Source organism: Scatophagus argus, chromosome 9 (assembly GCF_020382885.2).
Source record: "Scatophagus argus isolate fScaArg1 chromosome 9, fScaArg1.pri, whole genome shotgun sequence".
In the NCBI taxonomy this organism is placed as follows: domain Eukaryota; kingdom Metazoa; phylum Chordata; class Actinopteri; family Scatophagidae; genus Scatophagus; species Scatophagus argus.
In genome coordinates this window covers 12,583,141-12,609,557 of record NC_058501.1, presented here as the reverse complement: position 1 = coordinate 12,609,557, position 26,417 = coordinate 12,583,141, and the positions used below count along the sequence as shown (strand labels likewise).

At 41.4% G+C, this 26,417-nt stretch overlaps 1 long non-coding RNA gene across 1 annotated transcript; it reads left to right on the top strand.

The window, feature by feature from the left end:
* The first annotated feature begins 17 nt into the window (after positions 1–17).
* LOC124064739 lies at positions 18–26,032 on the top strand. The gene is made up of 8 exons (XR_006844310.1): positions 18–133; positions 3,724–3,864; positions 6,984–7,296; positions 15,048–15,108; positions 23,852–23,918; positions 24,012–24,063; positions 25,163–25,231; positions 25,888–26,032. It is a non-coding gene; the product is annotated as an uncharacterized LOC124064739 (long non-coding RNA).
* The last annotated feature ends 385 nt before the right edge of the window (positions 26,033–26,417 follow it).

Here is a 26,417-nt window from a genome sequence, read left to right as displayed (position 1 = left end):
TCGGCGCTGCTGCAACAGAGACGTAACGTTACCGTCAGGGTGACTCACTTCCTTGACTGAGCGCCGTGAGCGAGAGCTGACTGGCTGGCCTGCACGCACGACACCCCGCCCGGCCCAAATATGGACTGTCAAGGTAAACAGCTGAGTGGGGGATTTCGCTGTGCCGCACAACGCTCATCTGTTCCCACCAAAGATGATGGCGTTTGTAACTCTCTGACACAGATATGTTTGTCGATATGTGATGCAATAAGATGGATTATTCTCATAGTTCTAAATAGCATACCCATTTTTGTCTTCACTTTCTAATAGGGCGCCCTTTGTTAAAGATTTATATGTTGTAATCAATTTATTAATTGAAGTTTGTTAAATTATAGACTCGTGTCTTGTAAAATTTAAGCTAATAAGCGCAAAACATCCTTTACTGAAGTAAAAAGTAGTAAAACCACATGGTAAAGCTACTACTATACTACTAAATGTAAGCATACATATGTTGGCATTATTAGCAAAAAGTGCTTGAATTAAATACAGGAGAATGGTCATTATCTGTGATACTATGCTGTATATATAATTATTATTAGTGATAATGATGAATTTACAGTTAGGTCCATATATATCTTAAACAAGTATAAGTTCTTTGACAGTTGGCCTTTGTATAACACCACACTGAATTTGAAATGAAACACTCAAGATGTGAGCAAAGTGAAGACTTTCAGCTTTAATGCAAGGGCCCTCACTTTTGGTGGCTCATAAATAATGGGACAAACTAACATAATTACAAATACAAGGATTGTTTCTCGTACTTGGATGAAAATCCTCTGCATTCAATCACTGCTTGAAGGCTGGAATCCATGGACATGACCAAATGCTGAGTTTCCTCCTTCGAGGTGCTTTGCCAGGCCTTTACTGCAGCTGCCTTCAGCTGTTGCTTGTTTGTGGTTCTTTCTACCTTCAGTGTTGTCTTCATTAAGTGAAAAGCAGGCTTTATTGGGTTGAGATTGGGTGACTGACTTGGCAAGTGAAGAATATCCCATTTCTTTACCTTGAGAAAGTCTTGGGTTGCTTTAGCTGTATATTTTGGGTCATTATCCATCTGCAGTATGAAGAGGCATCCTATCAGTTTTCATCATTTGGCAGAATCTGAGCACAGAGTTTTAGTTTATGTTTTGTATTTCAGGTTAATGCTGGCCTTTTTCACTTGCATAGACACCCCTTTGGACCTTATGTTGAGTGTTACAGTGAACAACCACCAAATGCAAATGTACCAATCCCACAGAACCAACTCCAGACCTTTATCTGCTTGGCCTTTATAATTCTTGAATGGTTAATGCAACACTTTTGTCAAACTCCTTGAAGTAAAGCTGAACATCTTGACTTCGCTTACATCTTGAGTGTTTCTTTTCAAATTCAGTGTGGTGGTGTACAGATGCCAAAAAACTCATCCCAATATATTTACCTAACTGTATAAGTAGCATTTAATCTCTTAAATGTATAATAATAATTAGTAGAAGTAGACAGAGTAAAAATAGATACAGATACCAAGTAAAAAGTACAATATTTCCCCTCAGAAATATGACTGAGCAGAGAAGAATGAAGAAACATGTGAGTGGAGACTCTCGAGTACCACAGAACTGTTCTCAAGTACGTCTGTGTAGATTCTCACTCATCCAGGTCTTCTTAAGAGCTTAAGTTGAGGCAACTGGACTTCAGTTACTTGAGTAAATATACTTGTGCAGAATTTAGCAATAAATAAGTATCAGGTCAAGTAATAAGTATCAGATTTCAATAAGTTCTTAATGATTCAGTTATGGGGTGGACATTATGAACCTTTGTTTTATAAATTACGTATTCGAACAAGGGATGCACAATGGGAAGTTTATACTGGCAGTTGTCAGTTGATAATGAAATTACAGCCGATAAACAGAGCTGATAATATGATGCCAAATTGCCTTCACTGACTTACCAAACTCATAATCTATTCTCTGTCCTATTTTCCTGAAGAGTACTCAGATCATCTACTTAAGTAAAAGCTTCAATACCATACTGTTAAATTACTCCATTATCACAACAAAAAGTCCTGACATTAAAATTTCATTTATGGTAAACAGTGAACACACTACAATGTAAAGCTATGAGTGACTGCTGATTTAACAGCTCTGCTAATGTCTTCAGTGTGTTTGCATCAGTGCAGCTCTTTTGTTTGCCATACACCATTTGAGCTGGTTAGATTTATCTGGCCTTAATTCAAAAGAACTGCCCCATATAATGTAGTTCTGTCTTTCACACCCAGTACTGTTTAGACCACAGAGGAGCAGACATAACAAGCTGTTAGTCTGTATGTTCAAGATCAATAAAGCATCCATAAATAACAGCAGTTTGCAGCAACACGGACTGAAAGACTGCAGCTCTAAATCACACACTGCAGGCTCATATAATATTTATGAAACGATGCATCATATTTTATAAGTCAATCTTATGTTTCTTCTGTAAAAGTTGATTTTGCACCCGTAAGTATTGACCTACTGCAGTTAACTTTTAATTAAAGAAAAACATCAATGTAAAGTGTCATAAAATGGAAATATTCACTATTCAATATGAAAGCCCTAAAGGATGTTCTTGTGTTTTAATGTAATTTATTACTTTCTACCTCTGTTCTTTATATTGACTTGATTGTGTGTGTGTGTGTTTCTCTTTGTGACCACTAGAGGGCAGGCTGGTTTCTCTTGTCAAATTTCATTCAGTTAAAAATGTTGATTGCACATTTGAAGAGCACATTACACTTCAACAAAGACGAAACATATCTAGTTCTGTTTCTCAGTTTTCATTGCTACTCAGTCAGGTATCAACTCTGCTTTTCTCCCTCGATTCCTGCATGTCAGCTATCATCAAACTTAACCATCATCCCTCCATTTATACGTCTTTTAGTCATGCATCAGGCCACAGTTTTATTTGAAATACTTTCTTTCTTTAGATAGATAGATAGATAGATGGATGGATAGAAGACAAGTGGGTGTCTTTGGTATCGATCAACATTGTTTTCACGAACGATGGAAATTAAATTGCATTCTCTGCCTTTGTTTCCCTTCTGTCTCTGTTTCTCATTTGTTTGCTGTTGTTGACCTCCTTCCCACTCCATCTCCTCGTGGTGAACCACTGTAGACAATTCCTGTACTCTAAGGTTGATTGCATTACAATGTCTTTAAACAAGCAATTAATTTTCTCAGAAAGTCACAGGTCATTCTGCTTCTTTGTTTCTGTCTTACTTATCCTGATGTAGCCTCTCAGACCTCATAGCTTGAGCACAACTTTCTCCATCTGAAAACTATTGATTTTCCGTGTCAGTTTGTCAATTGTGCTCCTCAAACACTCTCTGGTATTCTGCTGTGAAAATGGGAAAACCCAAACCAGGACAAATCGCACAAACACATGCACTTGTACATATTTCTCAGAAGTGTCATTATTTATGCCCATAAGTGTTGGAAATGAAAGCACTTGACCTCAAAATGTGACTGTTCTTTTTCAGGAACAGCTTCTCTGTGAACACATCTGGCGATATCAATGAAGCCCACACGCATACACCACAGGCAGCCTGCTTCGCCTTTAAAAACATATTGATTTCTCTCTTTCGCAGGGAGCTTAATGCGATCGATCGGCCAGGCCCTTTCAAGATCAGCGCCAGTATAAGCATCTCTTCCACTAACACACATGCTGCCTCTTTCCCCTCAGGTAATGACTGTCCTTGGGCTGGGGGAATAGTTTGTCTGCATTAAGAGGGAGAAGTGATTCTCGTGGCATCCAGTTGCTGACCGTCCTCTCTGGTCCTCGGTAATGTGGTTAAGTATGGAACGTTCACCTCTTTCACAGAAGGTATGAGTGAATGCAGCACACACCTCCTTTGACCTTTATCATAAGCCCATTCCCCCTCCCTCTTTCCTTCCTCCTCCTCCTCCTCCTCCTCCTCCTCCTCTCCACCTCTCAGTGGGTCGATACCTATTTGTATTTGTAATGCATTAGACCAGTGCCCTCTTTTTAGATTGAAAAAGTTGGCTTTTCTCAGTTTGGTGCCTTGCAGGAAAATCACACATGTAGACTTTCCACGTTTTTCTTCTTCTTCTTTTTTTTTTTTTTTAAAGGCATTTTAGGATCATTGTGATCATAATCACGTGTCCTTAGCTTTTTAAAAGGGTCAGATAAGTCAGAACTTAAGACTAATACGCAATTAGACATTCTCATATGTTGTGTTTCTGATCGCCTCATCAATCAAAGTCTGCTGAGGGAAACATATGGCTCTTCAGCAGCTACATGCTCCACTATGTTCACCAGCTATCCTCTCACTTTTGGTTTGTTGTTTGTGGTTGGCTGTGGAGCAGGTAGCGTGCAGTGGGGTTTCAGAGCTTTATCTTTGAAACAACACATTTCACATACAAGTAGTCATTTGATCCATTAAAAACAAAGAATATTGATTACAGTGCTCAAAAAGAATGTGAATATGAACATCTAAAGTTCAACAAAAATCAAGCAAAGTCCTTTTGGTGAGATTGTTCTGTTTTATCTGTGAAACTGGAGAGTTTCACCTTTTCTGGACTCTTAACTAATTAATAAATGAAAGCTAATCTTAATCTGCGAAGGGGACATCAATCCAATAGTTCCTGTGTTTTGTTTTGCAGACGGCCCTTCACCGTTCACACACGGTTCAAGTGCTGTGTGGCACGTTGACATCTTCCCTCCACTCATTTTTTTCTCTGTAGATAAGACAGCCTCACATCCACCCTTACATCTTGTTGATCTAAGGCTTTGACAGGACTGAATCAGCAAGAGAGTCGTTTTTCACTGGATTTAATACGGTTGATGACTTTTTAATTGCCTATGTTTCAGTCCCTGTCCTCGGTTCAGTCTAAACACAACATACATTACAGTTGTAACCATCTTCTAAGTGCATTCAGTATAAACAATGCCGTAGAGAAAAGGATAAAGTATGGCACGAGCCATGAATAAATCAATAATTGTTGAACAAATATTAATTCAACAAACTTTAAGTACACTGCCTTTCAAGTGATTTCCTGCTTGTACCAAACTTCTGTTTCTTTGTGTTAAAATAAGCTTTAAACATAGACTCTCTCAAATTCCCCAAATGTTCCTCCTCTGGGATTTTCTGGCACTATCTTGTATACATCATCTCTTTGTATAACTTAACACAGCACACACTGTAACACATTGTTTTCCAAAGCCTGCAATTTACTGATAATTTCCTGTTCTAATATAACTTGGTATCACATGCAGGGAAGACAGAAATTTCCGGAACTCAATGAAATCCTCCCTTATTTGTTTGTTATTTGAAAATTTTAAGCTCATTTGAAACTCTTAACTTTTAAATCAATGGGAATACATTAATTGAAGACCAGCTCTATTTTTGATATGGTTAATAACAAATTGTTTAGTTCGTTCTGGGAAATGTACTGAAATTTATTTAAAAATTGTTATCTGTAACTTTATGAAGGCACCGCTACAGTATGAATGCTTGAAAACCTGTTGAGTTTATTTTTTCCTTCCTCCTTGCTGTCAAAAACCCACTGCTCCTTTATTTTTCTGTCATTTCATTAAATCTTTTCCTCTAAAGTTATCAATGGCCCTCCCGTTGACACTTTGACACAAGATGTGTTTATGAACCTTACGCCCGCTGTGCAAACGCTTGCCCTGCATACATAAACGCTCAGGGACTGCTTGTATAATGTAGAACAATTTAACATATGCAAGTCTGTGCTGTGAGAGGCGTTGGGCGGTTCGGTTTACCGTGTGCCCCCGCTGGCCTGCGATAGAATCTTGCCAGAGCTCGACTCCCCTCTGCCTCCCCGTCTGCTGTCTGAACAATTAAATCAGTCAAGGTGAGTGGACTTCCCACTTTCTTTCTTCTTTATAAAAAATAGACAAATAGATAAAAGCATAAACTGGTGTAATAGTCCACTTTCTGACCCAGAGCCCAAATGAGTTGTCTTATTATGAAACATTTCACCTGTATGTCAGCAGTTGCCATGGAGATTCTGTGCAGATATGCGAGGCTCTGTTTAATGGTCTGACCTTAACCTTTCTCGACTGCACGCTTTCATGGTGTTATAAACACATGGGCATAATTTATACAGAAAATCAATATTTCAGCAGCAGCCTATTCTCTCACCTTTCCTACGAACATATCAAACACATTCCCTTAATATTGATTCAGCCCACGACAATGTTGAGAAAACTTCTGCTCTGATCATCAAAACGTTTTTTTGATGTTCGTGCCTTCTGCATCTTATGTATATTTCTTGAGCTGATTTCCAAGTGTTCCAAAGCCTTGAGCTACCATTTACAAACCTTTCCCCTCCCCCATCTGCATTTCTCTCTCTGCCCCTTTTTGCCCCTCTCTCCCTCTCTCCCTCTCTCCCTCTCCCTGTCCTCTTTCTCCTCTCTCTCTCTCTCTCCTCTCTCGCTCTCCTGCGAGCTGTGTCTCTTTCCTGTGTGCTGGGGGGCCAGCAGAGGGGAAGTACACAGAGAAGGAAAAGCAGTCTCCTCTCTGAGTTCAAGTGCAGGCTCAAAGGCACAGCTGGCTTCAACAAAGGGGAATATGACGAGGGGAAAACAGTCGTGGCAAGGCAGAAGAATGACCTATTGACAAGATGGTTGTGTACACGGAGACAGTAGAGGGATCATTTCACACAAAAGGGGGGGAAATTGGAAAAAAAAAGAAAAGCAAACCGGAAATCAGAGAAAAAATGTCTCCTCCCCTTTTCCTCTCTCCACGTATACTCCTCCTATTCCCTCCCTCCCTCTCTCCTCTCCTTCATTCCTGCCCTGCATGCACACTCACACACACAGATACACACACACACACACACACACACACACACACATACACGATGACTGATGCCTTCTCCCTCCTTTTGCATTCTCCGTTTTCTCAGCTCTCCCTGCAGCACTGAGACTTCTGTGTGTTTGTCCTCTCTGTACAGCGTACAGTGGAACCGGATCCAGCACAACGCTCTTAGGGAAAAGTAGCAATCCTGTACTTTTCCTCACGCCATTGATATCCTTTGTCCATGAGGCATGTTTCCCTTCAAAGTCCTGTGCGTGGAGGAGTGAAGATAAGAGCAATGGTGTCTGACGAAGAGGAGATGAGGCAACAGCGGATAAAATGTGACGAGACTGGAGTGAAATAGAGATGCAAGGCTGCAAGTCAAGAGGGAAAGCACAAACTCGAGAGTGAGGAAGAAGGGACCGAGAAAGAAGAATCAAGTTGGAATCGAGAAAGAAACGCGGGAAAAGGTAAAAAAAAAAAAAAAAAAAAGGCTGACTTTGCAACATAAGCTTTAATTCTCTTTCTTTATGTTATTCAGAAAGAAAAGTAACCATGTCCAGGCGTTATTCTTTTCTTTTATTGTTTGGGCTGTCATTTATGTGTTTGCCTCTGCTATGATTTCTCTTGGTTTGTATACCTAAAGTCATTTTCCTTCCACCCACTCCCGCTGGAACATTTTTGCCTCTCTCCACGCTTCTCCAATAATCCTGCCATGCCTTTCATATCTCCTGTATTTGTTTGCCATAATATGTATGTTTGCTGAAAGAACCCTTGACTGAAATGAAGCCCAGAGTTTGTCAAAGACTTAGGATGGTTCAGAGGCCCAGTTTTCAGGACGAAGGAGAAGCAAGATCAGGGTTGGGCCACTCACTTTTGAGCCATTGTTATGTTTCGATCACTGTCTTTATAAATCTGTATGTGTACTGAGCATCCTGATAGGGAGCAAATGTGTTTGACCCAGCTTTAGTTTCAGCAGGTATTAAACCATATTAAAAGATGACAAAGTATTTGAAATTCGTTGCCATCATCCTCCCTGTTCTGGAATTGGCACGTCCCACCCTCAATTTCCCCGTACAGTTTGCTTGTGTTCTCAGTATTTGCCCCTGTTACACATGCCCAAACCTCTCTCAGCATTTGCTAACACCAAACTTACTGCTCTGAATACCTTAATGCTTTGGGCCCATGCAGCTCACACCTCATTCTCGATGTCCTGTTTGCTCTCAGCCTTGCCTCCATTGTTTAATATCGACAACAAGTTACTGTTGTCTCCCGCATGTGCCCTCGAGGACTTGTGATATATCCTCAGTCTATCCATGCTCTTTAAAAAACCTGTCCATCTGTGTAGAGAGTATCTGAGGTCTCACAAAGATACCCTAGTTGTCTCTCTGCCAGGGTGCGCCATTTGGCAGAGGGCAGAAAAAGCGTTGCTGTGATTGGTGGCTCAGTGAGTTACTGCGGGGATGTTGGTAGTCCTGATAGTTGTGTCTGAATACTGGTTTAGCTTGACATTTTTCACTGAAACTGAATCTCCAGACAGCCAGCCAAGATAGGTGGCTGGTTTGCATCCATTTAGCAGAGAAGGACAGGTTAGACGTGTATATTTGTTTGTTGCTGATTGAACTGAGTAATTAATTCATAAACAAAGTGGTTTGGCAAACACAAATTTCATTCCAGATGTTATGATAGTGTCCATGATCAAATGCAGAAATGCTTAGTGGTTCACTGGACCTGTTTCACGTGCAAATTTTCATCTTGTGCAAGATGAACTTGAGTAATGAATTACTCCTTATTCATTTCAGCTGTTCAACCCGAGTCATAACGAGGGTGACATATATAAAATAGCAGAAAAGTAGTAGAAATGCAAAATATACCAAAGATATTGTCAAGACAGTTTTGGCCAAAAGGAACAAACAGTACAATTGACACCATACATACCAGTAGCTAATATGCTAATGCATGGACTAGTAAACCTGGAAGTGCAGTTAACTGTTGGCCCTATTGCGGAAGAAATGATTAATAGATATCTATACAGCATGCTGACCTTGATGCCCTGAATTAGTGAGTGGCTTGATATCCAGCAGTGGAAGCTCTATGTGGCATTTTAGCCTGCATTTTAGCCTGCACAACTGATGTTGTAGGCACCACAGTCTTGCATGCATCATGCTCAGATGACTCTGTTTGTCTCTGTTTTGTGCTGTTCAAACTTTAAAACCGTGGTTACATTTTCTGTTATATGTTCAGATGCTTGTTTAGGAAGTAGCCTGCTGATGGTTTGCACACAGTCCTCACCACTGATTATTTGGATATTCTATTATGTTAATGACAAACTCCTTGGAGCTATTTAAATCTGTGGTTTGTGCGCATTTCATGAATCGAATGTTCAGCTTATTCTTTGTTCAATCTTCATGAACAAATTGAAAGCAGAAACTGCCGTTTGGTGTATTAAAGTCTATCATATCGTAACACTGATATACATATGAGCAGTTGAGGCATTCAGTACATCTCCAAAGCACTTCTTCCTTATAACAATACTGAATACAGTGGCAGAAATAATAGACAAGTCTGGCTATTTAAAACCTCTTCAGCGTGAGGCTGCCACTTACTGATACCAGCACATATAAACTTTTAAGTGCACAGAGAGCCATCAAGGTATTTCACTTTATAAAACATAACTTGGCCTTCGCTATCAATTATGTAGGTCTGGTGTGAAAGAGACGGGAAAAGGGCCACACACACCACAGGCATCGAGCCTTGGCGTGGAGAGAAAGCACTGCACCATGTGACTGCTGTGGATGTACTAACGCTCCCTCACGCTCCGAGTGAGAGCTATTCCCCCCGGACTCAGTGTTCCAGTTGCATCAGTGTTTGTCTGCCTTCTCGAGGACATGGGGCTGAAATGGGGCTGGAGCAGAGAGAGCTCCATCTGGATAGCCCATGAGCATCCCCACTTTTTATGCACAGTGCTGATGATGATTTACTAGCTTAAAATTCTGATTGACATGAAGTGTTTTGTTCTAGTTGCAGGAGGCGTACGTCTTGGAGTTACTGTCAGTTTTTGGGCGACATCGTTGACATAGTTGATTACTCCAGATGCTTTTGTCTCCGGTTTATAAAATGTAACATTTTTCTGTTACTTACAAAACATATTGGCATTGTCTTATAAAATATGATGCTTCATCATAGATTTAAATACCCAATTAGTTCCACCTGAACCAACTAGATTGTACTTGATAACAATAATTATAATAATAATAATTATCCAATATTATATAAATATAATATCATAATATTATATAAATGTATAATAATATAGCCCTCAAAAATGCTTTTGGGATTGTGGGAGGAAGCCAGAGTACCCAGAGAAAACCCACGCAGGCACAGGGAGAACATGCAAAAACCACACAGAAGGGCCCAGACCAGGATTCAAACCTGGAACCCCCTTACTGTGAGGCAACAGTGCTAACCACTGCACCACCCATGTCAGACAGTATCAACAGTATGTCTACCAAAGATTGCTCCCAAGTTTATTCAAGCTTATTTTTCAACTGTCAATTGTCCCACACAGCAGACATCTTCTTCATAATTGTTTAAATATGAAAAATGACCATATAACAAAACATCAGTGTTTTAAAATTCACCTGTCAGTCTCTGTACTGGCCTCAAAAAGCCAGTATCAGGGCAATCACGGTGGTCCAGGGGCTATACGGCGCATGCCGTCTAATGTGGTCGAGAATTGTGGCTGCATGTCGTCCTCCTTTCTTTCCCCTCATGTTTTCTGTGCACCTTGTGATCAGATGCTATTATAAAAACTCCACAATTAAGCAAAAGATTTCTATTTGCTATATTTTATCCTCTGGTATTTTCCCGATGAAAGATATTTTCAGTGTGCTCTGCTGTCAAATATTACTGTGCAGAGCGAAGTTTGCCTACAACGTGTTTTATGTTGTCTGGGTATTTCAATACAAATTACCACTTGTTAGCATTTGGTGATGACGATGTGTGTGGAGTGTAAGTGTACCATATTTGAATTCAGTCATGTTTTTCATATTTTTGTTATTCCCTCCTTCCACTGCAGTGTTGGAGTCTCTTCCAGTAAATGAGTTATTATCAACGAATAGTTTCCTCATGCAGGAGCCAGGTGGCTGCCTTGTGCATTCAGACGGAGGCAGAGGTGGTGAGGTGGGGGTTAATATTTGCAGGCTGTAGGAATGTGTTTGGATTCAGCAGTGAGAATTCCTCAGTTTTGCATTACTAGGTCTTGGTGTTGCCTCTTACCTCGGCAAACTCTTGCTCCCCTCTTTCCTCCTGTCTGTCTCCTCTGTCTACACATTACAGTCTCACGTTTGATCTCCATCTTTGTCGCCACGTTCCTACCTCTGTCTCGCTCTTTTTCTTCCACGTTCTGTCTCAAGTTTTTGATCCTCATCATCTCCCCTCTCCTCACAGGCTCTTCAGATGTCTCACAGCCATGTACAGAGCGTGAGGCGTTGGGGGTTGGGTAAAAATGTGAGAGACAGTAAGGCTGTGTGTGAGTGTGATAATTCTGGCACAGTGCTCCCCACCGCTGGCCTCGTGTCCTCTTCAGTACGTCAGTCAGGTATGATTTATGGAGCAGGTTCCTGAGGAATGGGCTTGGTTGATGTCATCAGGCATTGTGTATTCATATCTTCACATGAGTTAGTTCAACTGTGGACAAGGAAATAGTCACCACCTGCCTGCTTTGGAGAGATTAAGAGACATTGTCTATCCGTGTCTTTTGATTAGTAATGGATTAAGTGAATTAAAAAATAAAATTACAATCATGAGCTGTATGCCCAAAAACTATGTAAGTTTGTAGATCAAGTGATTTGAAGTGTCACTATGTCTCCTCTGGCAACATACTGGTGGCAATCACAAGGTACTCCATTATGCTTTGCAGTGATAAACATGCTCTGCAGTGGCGTTGGAGGTGTCAGCTGCCAGCGTCACACAACGACACCCTCGAGTGTGCCAGCTCTCTGGTGCCAGACAGAGAGGGGGAGAGGTGGGTATGGTGTGAAGGCAGAGGGAAAAACATGAAGGAAGAAAGAAACAGGCCGTCTGTGAGGCAGAGACAAGAGGGTGAAAAAGCAAGACAGGCAACGTCTGACAGGAGGTGGAGGGGAAAAAAAAGGAAGGTGAACAGGAGGAGGAGGAGGAGGAATCATTTTTGGTTATTGTCTGGCTGCTCAGTGAATCATTAGAAAATGAACCTCGTTCAGGGCACCATCCCTCAACCAAAGTATCAACTGGATGAAGTGAAACGATGGTCTGTAAACGTTACACAGCAGTTTATAAAAGCAAGCTTTTACAGGTCAAAGATACTTTGGGCTGTTCTTTGGTCAGCGTGGGTCGTCAGGGTCACATCTGTAAGATGAAAGGAGAGGCTGCGGTTGGTTGCTCCCACAGAGGGATGGAAAGGTCAGGAAGTGGCCCCAGCACAAACACCAGACTCATTGTTCAAGTTCAAGGTAACAGTGAATGGGGTTTTCATTCAGTTATCTCAGCCCCCATCCTCCGACAAGTTACTGTTTTTAAAAGGGTCATAATTAGAGGAAAACACCGCCTTTGGCAATGTCTGACATTGGTGTCATGCAGTTACAATTGTTAGCTAATTATCTCGATTTTATTTATTTAATTACGGGTTTTGGTGTGGATTGGGAAGATTGGTGCCGTCCGTTTGGTTTAAAAGAATTAGCTGCGAACTACATTTCTAAAAAAATATTCCATGTGTGTGTTTGTGTGTGTGTGTGTGTGTGTGTGCACTCAGTGCTTAGGTGCGTCCACTCTTTAACCTCTTAGACAATGAACAAGGTCACAGCCAGAGGGTCAGATGTCGGGGCAGCGTTTCCCCTCCTCCGCCTCCAGCAGCCTCCTCCCTCTCTGTTGTGTCTGTTCGGTCGTCAGCTCCTCATTAACTCCTCATGGGGGATTTCCTGGTCGCCTCCTTTGCTTCCCTGTTCCTGTTCCAAATGGAACAGCATATTAACTCTTTTTACAAAACATAAATTCTCAAATCCTTCACAGTTATTGGGCTGAATATGCTAACTGACTGCCTAAAAGTTGTAGCTTCGCCAAGCGTGAAAGAGGTAGTCAGAGCACGCCTAAACCAGCTATAGTGCCAAACCTTTGGGAAGCATAGGGCTGTAATTGATGACTTTGTGCTTTCAGTGAGCACCGTACAACACGCACACACACATACACTTACACATACACGCACATACACATAATTCAGAGTGTGACTCACCGCCTTTAACAGAAAGTCAATAACAATACAGGAATGATTAATCAGTCCCTCCATAGCCCCTCCCTCTCCACTCACCACCTTCCACTCTCTCAACCCGACTCACCCTCTCTCTGCTTAGTATTGATCTGAATGCATTTGCTTCCCATTTATCCGTTAGCCCCCCTCCCCCCATCACGTAAACACTGCCACTGCATCGAGCGGTCACAAAGAACCTTTTACACCAGAGTGTCTCCCATGCACACAAACAGCACACACTTGTGTGCACACCCACATGGTGCAACAGAAAACACAAATCAACGTGCACGTCATCTGATACTCTGATATGTACTACGCTGAACTGCATTGCATGAGGGGATTTGGCTTGATTATTCTGGAGAGCAAATTACGAGGGTCCTTTTCATAGTGCAGGTGCAGTGTGTGTGTGTGTGTGTGTGTGTGTTTTTGTATGTTGTGTGCACATTAGCCTAAACACAGGCAGCATTCTTACAGGTTTAACTGACAGCTCATTGCCCCCCCTCCTCTTTCACCCTTACCATACTGGTTGGTGGCACACAGGTTGCCATGACACCAGACTGTTTTGTCTGCCCTTTGACCTCTTTAAGGGGTGCTGTGGTCAATCAGGCATTACATGTGAGGGGCAAATAGAAGGGAGCAGAGGGAGGGGGGGTGCATTTCCTCTGTAAAAAATGAGGTCCACAAGGTTCCTCTATACATCCGCTTTGTACAGAGCAGAAGGTGGGGAGCCTCCGAGAGGCTCGCAGGGAAACAAAGACACATGTGCACATGCAGACATGGCAGCGCTTTGCAAGGGTAAATGAACTAGGCTGGAGCTCCCAGGGGGTGGGGAGTTATTATGCTCATTGTGCAGTCGGCCAGCTAAAGCTGTTTGGCTGCTTCTTTTGAAGTTATATTTATCAAACCAGAGCAGGAGGCTTAGCACTCCAAGCTGGTGCGTTGCTTTGTCCACACTGCAGAACCCATGTGTGCACTGAAATGGCTCTCAGATATCAAGATTTAAACACCCTCAAATGTTGAGCTAAACAATCTCACACAGAAAACAATTAGCAGATTTTGTGTTACAGTATAACTAGTATACGGCATACCTTCAAACAGTTAAACACTGAAATGATAGCGACTAATAGAGTTACAATCCTCATGGCAAACAGCGATTGTTCACAGTGAGCTCAGTGCTAATCATGTTAGGATAATTTAATAAATATCCAAAGTTTATTAATGGCGGCACTCAAGAGGCAAAGCAGAAACATTTGAGCGTCAATTGCAGCTTTTTAAATAAGGGTAATTATGATTTGATTTACTCTTCAATGTGAATTAGTCCATCTTTCTGCATTTCACAATTATTACAAAGCTTGACACAGACACATCTCTCATGTCACTTCATGGCATGACCATAAGTGATTGTCTAATCTGGAATGCAGCTGCTTGATTCTTGTACTTTATGTCTTTCTTGATGACCATTGTTCTGCCTACAGTGGGTACTTTCCTGATATGTTTCACATCATAACTAACTTGTAATTTATAACCTAATACTGACATTGAAACAGTTGCTTTCAATAGGTTGTCCACATCACAGTAAAAGAGAGGAAATCCTGAACTCTCTTTGCACGTCTGACAAGTCCTGCCTTCTATCCTGTGTGTGTGAATAAACTGCGGATTAAATGCTGTCTCAGTGGCAATGGGATTTGAAGATTAAAATACAGTAGCAGTAGTCACAAAATTCTTCTCCAATCATTACATTCTGTTACACATCGAAGCTTGTGCTGTTGCAGCTCATGAGTAAGTCGGTAGCCTTTTACAGTCTTGTCCAGTGACACTTCAGCAGTTGCAGAGACTGAACCTGTGACCTCTTGGTTAAACAGTCTCTCTATTCACAAGGCCAGCTTGTCTCCCTCTAACCTTTGTGTGTGTGTGTGTGTGTGTGTGTGTGTGTTACAGGCTGCCTCTGCTTCATGTCTGAGGAACACCTGTCACACTTTGACAAGGCAGTGATCCCAAGGTAACAATATAATTGTATATTTCACTTATCCACCCATCTACAAATGTCAGCTTACACTCACACACACACACACACACACACACACACACACACACACACACACACACACACACACACACACACATCTGTCTCTATTCATACACACTAGTATGCAATACATACACCCATGCATATGGTTAGCTTTATCTGATTTGTCGTATTTGTTTGTTGAATTGTTTTAATTTTGTTTTAATAATCACGTAGATTAGATGTTATACTCTGCATTTGTTGCTGTTACATTTCAGAATGTCATGTGGTCAAAATCCAGACTTATCATCTCAGCTTTTATCAGTCAGTCATGCAGGATGCTTGTCACACTGACATGAACGTGTCTTTTCATCACTGTAACGCAGTGACAACGTGAAACAAAACCTACACGGGCAGACTTACTCATTCATGTTGAAGGACAATGAAATTTCCAAAATCTATACACTCCAGGTTATGTTTTTCATTTGCAGCCTGGCTCTCATCCAAGTTCTGCTCCTCTGTGCTTCAATAATGTGTCAATATGAACTGCCATGTTTAACACAAATGAATTGACATAATTCTTTCTAGTCTTCTAACAGGTCTAATTAGTGTCTGGCAACCTGTGAAAACCAAAATAGTGACTGAAGTGGAAAAAAAATATGTCCATGCATGATTTAATAATCTATCAGTGGTTGTTAAACTTTCATTTCCAGGTATACAATCGGTTTTAATATTAGAATAGAAAGTAAACTGTTTGAAGTAGGGCTGTCATGATGATTAGATTTTTAAAAATGCTATCAGTCAAATTAATCTTTAGCTTTGTTTACTGTCTGAATCTGCTCTGGCAAATGAATTTCTCTCAAATTAATTTAAGGAGGTAGAGGAGAGTCTGTAAGCATCACTGTACAAACATGTACAAAACGAGCAATTACAATTAATGATTTAATATATGTGTATTATTAAAGGGACATCAATATTTAATTTTATAATACCATCAGTACCAGTATATAGCAAATGTGTTCAAATGTGTTACAATAACAGTCAAAGGTGGCTTCATTTTTGTCCTTTGTAGGGCTGTGAAGCAGCTCAGTTAAAACACACCGAGTGTCTTTGCATGTTTTTTTGAAAAACTGTAAAGGACTAGCCCACACACACCCATACACACACACACACCTTTGTTGACTAATTTAAGCCCTCAAGCATAGCAATAGCAGTACTGGGATAACTAAAAGGAGATTTAGGCCTTTAGTCTAAAGTGGATTATCTGTCCTTGAATTATTTGGCAACAAATTATCTCACAAGGTAATTAAAAGTTATCAAATCATGTATATCCAAAAATTCAAAAGTGCTTGCACACAGTCTGTTAAATCTAAAATAATAAGCCACTGTAATACTCCAGCTGACAAGATGCTGTAGAAAAGATCACAGACTAATTTAGATTTAGACAAAATTAGATTTTGTAGTGAAATCCAAAACAGAATGATGGCATTTCTGAAGCTACAACCACATTTCAGAATAAGATGCCGTGGCTCCTGTGTGGCTTTATTTTCCGATATGTTGCACGCCATACAACACACACACACACACACACACACACACACAAGCAAACAAACAAACACCTCCACTGCTTTATAAACCGTTAAAGGTGAATTCTTCCATTGTGCATTTGATTGGAAACTTTGAAAGGGAGGAGCTCTGACTGGCCAGACACAGTCCCAGCATATGTAGATTGACAGCTGTGCCATAGCAACAATTTGGCTAGCTGCCAGGCTGTTGGGGTTGCCAGGCAAAAGGTTCCCATGGCAACATTCATTTTGCCATGTTGGTGTATGAGGGTGGCATCAACCAAAGCAGATCAGTGTAGGACAGAGCATCGCTCTCACCGGGGGTGGGGGGGAATGAAATGTATATTTTAATAGATCAGAACGTTACTCTCCCATGCACAGCAGCATGTTACCCACATTCAGAGATGTGGTACACATTACTGCGATACAAGCCAGTAGCAGAGGTGATAGATATTTGAACCAAAACTGGACCTTGCTGGCACATGCTGAAAATCATTCAGCCTTGACGAGTATTTTCCATCTTGCCATTTCCCCTGAGTTGCATCATGTCTGTTTCATCACATACAGTATAAAAGCACTGAAAATGAAATTGTCTTGTTGTGCTGACTGGTGAATCTGTGAATTCCTCACATGCCTTTAAGGACTCTGACCCTTACATGATATCTCAGAGCGTGTCACTGTATGTGGTTGATGATCAAATATGAGAGCAATTTTAAACTTCAAATGAGATGGATTTATGAATCACCACAGACGTTTTTCATAGTGGAGTAGTCCTTCACCACTTAGACACTCAGACAGGCCTGCTTAAGGGTGAAGAAAGTGAGAGAGAGAGAGAAGGATAGCTGACATTGGCACAATTCCACTGCATTTCTGCGTGATTTGACTGTGAAAATATTGCAGTCGTGGGGTATAAAGTAGAAGAGGTTTTGGGTTTGAAAAAAGGCCAGCCGGCATGTGCGGATAGAGGAGGCGGGGGCGGGGGGCGGTATGAAGACAGAGGGTGGTTAAAAGGGTAAGAGGCGGGAAATGGGGACCCATGAGGGCTGAAGCAGAGAAAAGGTTGAGTGAATGAAGAAAGCGAGGAGAGGAGGGGAGGAGGCTGGTTTCACTCTGGGACAGGAGACTGAAAAGGGACTGGGACCAGCAGACAAATGAGGATTAGGACACATTCTGCAAAGCAAAGGAGGAGGGGGAAAATAGGAAACAAGTTCACCTGGCAACATGTTTTTTTTTGTTTTTTTTTCTTTTTACACTCACACCAACGTGTTGCCCGATTGGCTATATGGTTTGGAGAAGAAGCTATCTAGTTTCTGTCCTTCCCCACAGATATTGTTAATCCCTGCACAGTTGTCCAGATCAACACGAAGTCTGCTGAAAAAAATAGGTGCGGTTTATGATCTCAGCTCCTTTTCTGTATCGTAATGCTTCTTTGTTGGGAGATGGATTCCTTAAATCCCACATGCCAAGCTGTGTTTTCATGCAGCGAATGCAGAGCTCCCACACACTTCTCTGTTTTGTCAGTGGACTCAGACTGAGAAGATGTTTTGACTTCACTTTTTTTTTTTTTTTTTAGACATTTGCACTTCTGAGATCATCTTTATTTTGATATCATTTGTTTATTTATTTCTGTTTCCTGAAGGCTCTTCTGAAACAGCATTTACATAGCATATCATCTTGCCCCAGTTACGTCTGATTCTGTGCTCAGGGTAACGCAACACTCTTGGCTCGTAGCTGTTGGAATGTAACTTCATGCCAGCAAACGTGGTACTGTAGCACGCAACATTTACGACTCCTACAAAAAAGGATCCACTGATTGAAAAAAGTTTTTCACCGAGTGTGACGTGAAGGAAATTCCTTTTTGAGCATTTGAGCATGTAGCAGAAGTCACCCAGATTTAGATATCACAGCTGACAGCAGACTTAATGGTGATGACAGTTTTATGGCAGATGGCTTTAAACTCCCATGAAAACCTGTCAGCTATTAAGCAGAATCAGACAGCTGACTTGGATGAACTGCTGCTGTGTGTGAATATATGAGAGTGTGCAACAAAACAATATGGTTTAATAATGAGCTGGACACACAAGCTGGTGATTTTCAAGTGTTTGTGAGAGGGAAAAAAATGTGAATTTTTGTTTTCCAGGACGCAATGGAATAACAGATTGTGTTCTTGTAACATCTTGTGTGTAAAAATTCTCAGGCAGCCGAGTCCTGATTATTCGTGGACAGCATTTTCATTGTCGGTCTTGTTCAGTTTCTCGTGGCGTTGAGGGAACAGTGCACAGACGAGAGGCAGAAGAGGGAGTCAGAGGGTGTTTGAACAGTCACCACTAGAGGGCAACAGCACATAAGAAATGGATGGAAATACTATGAATGAACGTGAAAAGCCTTTGTAGTACTCGCACCTGCATGAGGGGCTTAAACGTGTGGAAACGGATTTTCCTTGTTCTGTTCCAATGCTGTCAAATTTAGAATAAGAATGACAGTTTTCAAAGACACCATTTTGTCTCATATTTTCTCTTACACTTTCCTGCAGTACATTTGATTATATCAGCTTTGTCCTCCGCTGACGTCTCTCAGCATATGTGCTTGTCTTGGTCTTGTGTTTCCACCTGGTGCATATGATTTACCTCCAGGGCTTTGTACGCAACCTTAAACGTGAGCCCCTCCACTGCAGCTGTTCCTGTGGCATCATGCAACTGCAGCTCTCAGTATCAGTGCATCTCCAAGACCCCAAATCATAAAGGAGTCCTCCCAACCCTGCTCCAGAGTGCAAATTTGCTGCCTATTTTATGGTGTAGAACACTAACAGGACTTTCTTCAGGCGTAACCATCTCATTCAAACCGCACTATTCCTCCAAATTTCTCTTCTATAATGAACACAAAAAGGCGATATTTTGCTATATCTTAGATTCAAAATTCCTGAACCAGATAAAAAGCCCAGCATGAAATCATTTTTTTTTAAAAAAAACATGCGCAAAAGAAACTCAAAGGCGTGAATCATTCTTGAGTCCGTATACCTCACTCTCAAAAACCCGCTAAATGATTCAGTGGTGAGGACAACTGACTATTTGAGTATATTGCTCACAGAGAAAATAAGTGAGGCAGTATGTCATTGGCTGCTTGGTAGGCAGGAGCCCTGCAAGTGTATACGCAGATAGTGTACTCAGACACCTCGTCCTGCTGGTGAAGATCTTGTCTGGAACAGCTTTACAGTCTGTGCTCTGCAGTGTGAGGTAGTTGGTTGTATGGTTTCGCATAATAAACAGCACGGAGATAACTGTACAACCTTCTAGCTTTCCCTGCGGAGTCACTTCTTGCCACGTCTAATGTACCCCCAGCAGAGAGGTAAGTATGTTGTTACTCTGCCAGAGGATCTCCTAGCGGTTAATGACATGACTTTTAGATGTTCTGCCCCTTGTGCCAAGTCGTAACTTCCCCTGCATAAGCTTGTGTGTCGTTTCGTGTGCAATATTTGTAGCACCTGGTTTGTCGGGAGGACCAGCTGCTGCTCCACTGGTTATTGCTTTACACTAGCAATAAGCAGTTTCCACTGCAGCAGACAAACTTTGGAGAGAAGACCTCAGTTTTCAACTGAGATGCTTTGGCGTCAGATAAGGGCCTGTGTAAATGTTATTAGTGTTGGGAGGGAGGCTTAATTTATTATTTAATTATATTCTTATTTTATTAATATTTTCTTTGGACCCTCCCTTTGAATGGGAAAACTCCAGTACTTAATGTCTCAAGACAATATATTTATGGTAGATATTACAACATAGTGCAAAAATTCTGCCTCTCCCAATTTTTAAACTAAAAACCCAAATAAACCCAGAATGACTGAAAATAAAGGCCTGGTGCCAAGACAGGATTGTTTTCCTATGCATACAGCGTCACACACAACTTTATAACTCTTTATGTCTGATTTCTTTCTTTTTTATATATACAATAAGCCTCACAAGAAAAAGAAAATAGATTCCTTTACAACTTTCACTCTTTTTGTACACCCCCACCCCCACCCCGCGTCACTCTTATGATTTTCATGAAACACAACAGAAACCATATCATGCATGTAGATCACAAAATTCACATACATTATACGTAGCCTCGCTATGGCAGTCCTCACATTCTCACCACCATTTTTCTACTTTCATTACCCCACAGCCTCCCACCCTGCTCCCTTCCCCTCAGTATGTTAGCCTGGTGGTTGAGACAGCAGCCATCTGCAGTGCGTTATAGCTGGCTCTCCTCCCCTCCTGGACATGAGGAGAAAGAAGGGAGCATATATTACAATTGTGCTGATTCGGCACTGTCAGCCGCAACGTTCTTTATCATCCGGCACATGACGCTGCTCTCCTGCCAGAAGAGACAGCTGAACATCTGACAGCTGCAAGGTGTGTGGGGGCCAGGATCATGTACAATGAGTTACCTGTCCTGCCTCATTCTCTCTCTCTCTTTCTATCACATAACTATATAGTAAAGATTGTTTAACTTAGCTCATCTTCTGACGTGGTTTGTGCTGCACACTGTACATAATGTGTGAGCAGATTTGTTATACGTACACATCAGACATCTCAGACATTCACACACATACATATGCTGCTCCAAAAAAGCGTCATTCAGGGTTGGACCCATGAGTAAAACGTCGCAGCCTCTCTCAATGTAAAGTGTCACAGGTTCCGTGAAGCACCTTATAAATTCATGAATCCCTCTTACCCTTTTTTGCCTTTGTGCACATACGTTACTTTATAAAACCAGAGTGTGATGCCAAAAACGATGCTGTCCCTGATCTCTTGGGATATAACGCAGAACTAGAGCATCCCGATCCTGAGACAGACAAGGCAGACACCATCCCAGACTGATGATGTCATCCCTGTGAAGCACTCCCAGTGCTTTGTCTCTCAGTGGCACTGCAGAGTGCAGCCGCAGGCACGCGCACACACACACACACACACAAAACCAGACAAACACACACACCTGTCTGTGACATTCTGCATTTGTCACCCGGGTTCGGACACTGCTCATGCCAGAGGGAGAGCTGCTTTTTCTTGGTGTCCAGATAGTCTCTGTCTTGTTCTAATCTTCTCTTCTGGAAGGAGGACAGACTGAGACTCTTGCACTCTGTAATCTATTCACACTCAAAATCTGTGTGTTCTAAAATTACAGGAATTTTGCCTTAGCGACATTAATGCAGGATCAGACAGGATTTATGTGCTGCGCAAGCACATATTGCGCAGGAATTCGGTGCAAAGGGAACATACAGTGCACATATCACAGCAGATAGTGTAAACACGTTCACCATGTTGTTTCTATGCAAATTTAGGTGGCACGGCATTACAGTATGATTGCAAATATGGAGGAGGACGTGAAGAGCCTGTAGTTCATCGGAGCTGTGAATAAGACAGCTATACTGAATAGGATCAAAGCAGGAAATAAATTCAGCTGTACAGACTGTGTGTCTAGAATACCTGCTGCTAATGTGACACACACTCTATAGGCAGTGTGGGTACATAATGAATATTCATGAGCTATTATGAATGTATGGTGTAGTGTTTTTATTCTAACCTACATTTTTGAAAGGTTGGATGCTCGTCTTGCATATTTATTGAACGCCTCAGCTGAAAGCCTTTTGGAAGAAGGTTACGATGAGTTTGTCTCAGTCGATTCCTTTCATATGTACTTTGTCAGTTGTTGCTTTTCAGGAAAAGGGCTTTTAAAATCCTCACAGATACTACCCTGTATTTTTCTCAGTTTCATTCCTTTAATTTTTCTCAGCCAGGGTATTAACTCTATCAGAAAGGTGCTATCAAAGGCCTCAATCAGATCCTTTAGATCCTTTAGGCCAAAAGTAATTTGTCAGTTTACACTCATTTACTCGAAATGTGTGACACGTTGGCGATATTCTCTGTTGTAAAACATGGTCAGAACACTTTAGGGCTCTTAATGATGCTTACACATTAAGTGTAGTGTTTATGCTCCATTCCGCTGAACAGACAGCCAATCAGTGGGTCTAAATTAGATTTACTTTCATTTCTGAATTTCCCTCAGGGCCGTGTGATCCTGTTATCCAACAAACACAACTACAAGTCCGTCCTCTCGGAGAGCAGCACAAATATTAGACTCGAACTGCCTTTAGACATGGGGACTGACTGCAACACAGCAGAAATATTAAAACATATAATTAATATCAAAGAACTGAAGAATATCACACAACATTAAATATGCAAACTGTTGCAACGTCCTTGTTTATGCGTGCAATACAAAGCGTGGGTGTGCATGCAGGTTTTTATCGTTCCTTTCAGTGTTTCAGCAGGTTTAAACAACCTCCATTTCAGCACCGCCTGGATTTGCTTGGCTGTACTGAACAGCAAAATGCGTATCGTCCACCTCTGATGTTAAACGGTATAATCAAGACACATTCTTGTATTTGGCAATGCTTTCCACGATGGGTTTATTAAGTGTGTTTCATGTCACTCAAGGTGCAATTTACAGTGGTGTTGGCGCAACACCGTAAATCCTGTAATCAATTTGATGATGGTATGATTGCTGTACACGTAGGAGAAGGCAGTAATGTCAGGCTCTCAGGTTCATGAGACTCCTGGGCTCCATATTTTCTCTCTATTCTCATCCTATTAGAGACTCTGACCCTCCCCCTCCATCCCCACTTTCTGCTAGCCTCTCTGCCATCCTACCTCCCTCCCCCCACTGTCTCCCTCTCTCTCTCACACTCACACACACTTTCTCTCTTTTGTAGACACACACACATACAAACACACACATGCATGCACTCACTGCACTCTCATTCACTCTGTCTTTCCATATAGCTCACAGTGCGTGTGTGTGTTGCGGGGGGGGGGGGGGGGGTTGCTGAGCTAGTAGAGACGTGAGGCTCGAAAAACGTGAGAGGAACAAGAGGGAGATGGAAGGATGACGACCAGAGAGTGTAAAAAGGGTGAAAGAAAGGGATGAGACTTTGAGGTACAATGAAAGCAAAGAGAGACGGCCAGAGACAATGAACGCAGCTCGGAGGGTAAATGAGTATGCATGAGTGTGTGTGTGTGTGTGTGTCTCTAAGTGTTGGATAGCATGTGCACCGGAAGATTTGGTGTGTGAGTGAACATGTGAACGCACAAGTAAGCAAGCTTTTTCTGTCTTGTTTGTTTTTCTCTTGTTTGCAGCTGTGTGCATTTTGCGACGGCAGCCCTGCAGAGACAAAAGGTTAGGAGCTGTGTGGATGTTAGTCAGGTAGGTTGGTAGCTAGAGAGCAGAATAATGGAATCAATACTATTGTCTCTAACCTACCTGCCGCTGGGCTCTCTGTCTGGCCCCGACATATAGACCTTCAGAGAGCTGAGAGGAAATACAGAGAAAAGAAGAAGCTGGCTGGAAGGTGACTGCCTTTTATTCTTTTCTCTCTTTTTGTTTTTAAACATTTCAAAGGTGAATTTAGATTGAGGATTGTATGTTTTGTTTTTTTTTTATGGATACCTGGCATGCATTTTTAATTGATTCCTCTGACAGTGAAAGAACAGCCAGTATTCTGCTATATGTGCATGCATGTGTGCACTCTTCTCTCTGCTGTATATATTTGTAGTGTAAATGCGACATTCTGTCTGTGTTTGCACAAGCTAAAAAAGCCCTCCAGTTAGATTCTAGACTGCATGCTGTCGACAGGTCATGTCTACCTTTCGTGTTGTATTCGCACCTTGTTTTATTTCTCACTTTCTTTTAACACCTCATTTGTAAAGCTCAGATGAAAAAGGTAATCTGAAATTTCATTATCATCATCTTTTTTTTTTCTTTTCATTTTTGCTTGAGGCGGGTAAATTAGCAAGATCAAGTAATTTAAATGTTATGACTGGCAGCGTTGTACAATATGCATTTAACCTGCTGCAATTATCATGGAATTGCATATTTCTGTATGCACTGTGGTGATCTGGAATAATTAATCCACAGTTTTGTTGATACTGATGTGAATGACCGTAGTTTAAACAAACCTAAAATGCAACCTGTGCCGCACACAAATCCATAATTCATTTCTAGGTGAAGTTATGACAAATGTCTGCTATTCCCTCTGCTCTGATCTAGCTGCCATGTCAGTCAAATGCAATAGTAACTGACCTTCTCAAAATCTCACCTGTATTCCAGGCCTGTAGCTCATGAACTCAACCTGTAGGTAAAACATAATGTGCATTCATGCAAGTAAGTTAGATGCAGGTCATGACGCAGGCACTTTGCACCTTTTTTCTGTTGACACTGATGAGTTTTAGGTAATGAAAATATACCTCGCTGACACAAAACATCCAAGTTTTCCTTTACCAACATATGAACATATTCAGTCATCCCCAGTCCTTATGTGTCTTCCTGTTTGTCTGCCAGTAGAGGGCATTGGCTTTCTAATATTTCTACGCAATCAATTTTCCTTCTGTCATTAGATATTGTTACAGTTTGAGGAAGTCTTAAGTGTCATTATTTAACTGCTTTCACAGGTGGATTTATGTCCTGCATGTCCTACCTGTTCTCTTCATAACTACCGAAAACCGGTTTCAACGTAACAGGTGAGTCAAGGGGGCAGATCTTGTCTTGCTCCTAGGCTGATAAAACAAAGCATGAATGTACACATGTCAGTCATAATGATTTTTACTGTATATCACGGTAGATATACTGAAGTTGCAACTGTGTAAATTTTCTTGAACATTATGCAGTCGTACTTCAGTAAGTGTTAAAAAGTGAAGGTAAATATCCCTTTTAGTGACACATGACTTAAGATGGAGGCAAACATCCTGCCATTCTTGGGTCTTTCATATAGTAAAAGGGAAGTTACTCAAAATGAATATCTCTTCTTTTGACATCCAAGTTGTCTCCTGGACTGTAACTCTAGCATGTTTTCATACATGCTTACAAGCTCATTTGTAAAGCCCTTTCAGCTCACTGGGCTCCGAACCGTTATTAGTCACTGTAATTTGTCAGTGCTAGCTCAATAAATCATGCTCAAAATGCCCATGACATTTAACCACAGTTTGAAATAAATTGTTTCTCTCAAATGAATTGTATCTCCTACCAAAATGCACTCAGCTGCTGCAATGCTGAGATTATTCAAGCGTTGCTATAAAAACATATTGCTTTGCGTAAAAAATGAGCATGGATGAAATGCAGACAAATATGTGATTATTGCGTGTTAGTTGAAGTGATCAGTTTTGCTTCTGTTCTGCAGCAAACCAGGAGACCGGTCGGTGCCGCAGAATCCAAATGTCAGATGAGGTCATGTCTTTGTCTCAGCGCAGCGACTCTGCAGTTCTTTCTTTAAATACGCTTCATCTCAACGTTGTTTTTCTGCACATTAAAGTGAATTCTAATTTTTTTTAAAAAAAACTAAACAAAACAATTTTCTAAATTTAAACCCTCTCTGTGTAATGTAATTTCGCAGTATGCCCCTCTGTCCCTGAGACCCTTAACCTGTGAGGTCAAAGCAGGTCACAGGTGAGGTCCTCGGGAACAGGGCTGCATTCAGTTTCAACATCCTAGAAAAAAGGAGCATTTTGCAAACAATGGTTTGATGATGAAAGTCATATATTAATGTGTGATGTTTCCTTTGGCAGTTTCAGCATTATTCCAAACCACTTTAAAAGCAAGGAAACAGATGATAGTATCACATTTTCTTCTGACTCTCATGTAATCTCTCCAGCAGCCCTCCAGTCTCCAGCTGTCTGTTTTTGTTCAGCGTTTTGCTCATTTTATGTTCAG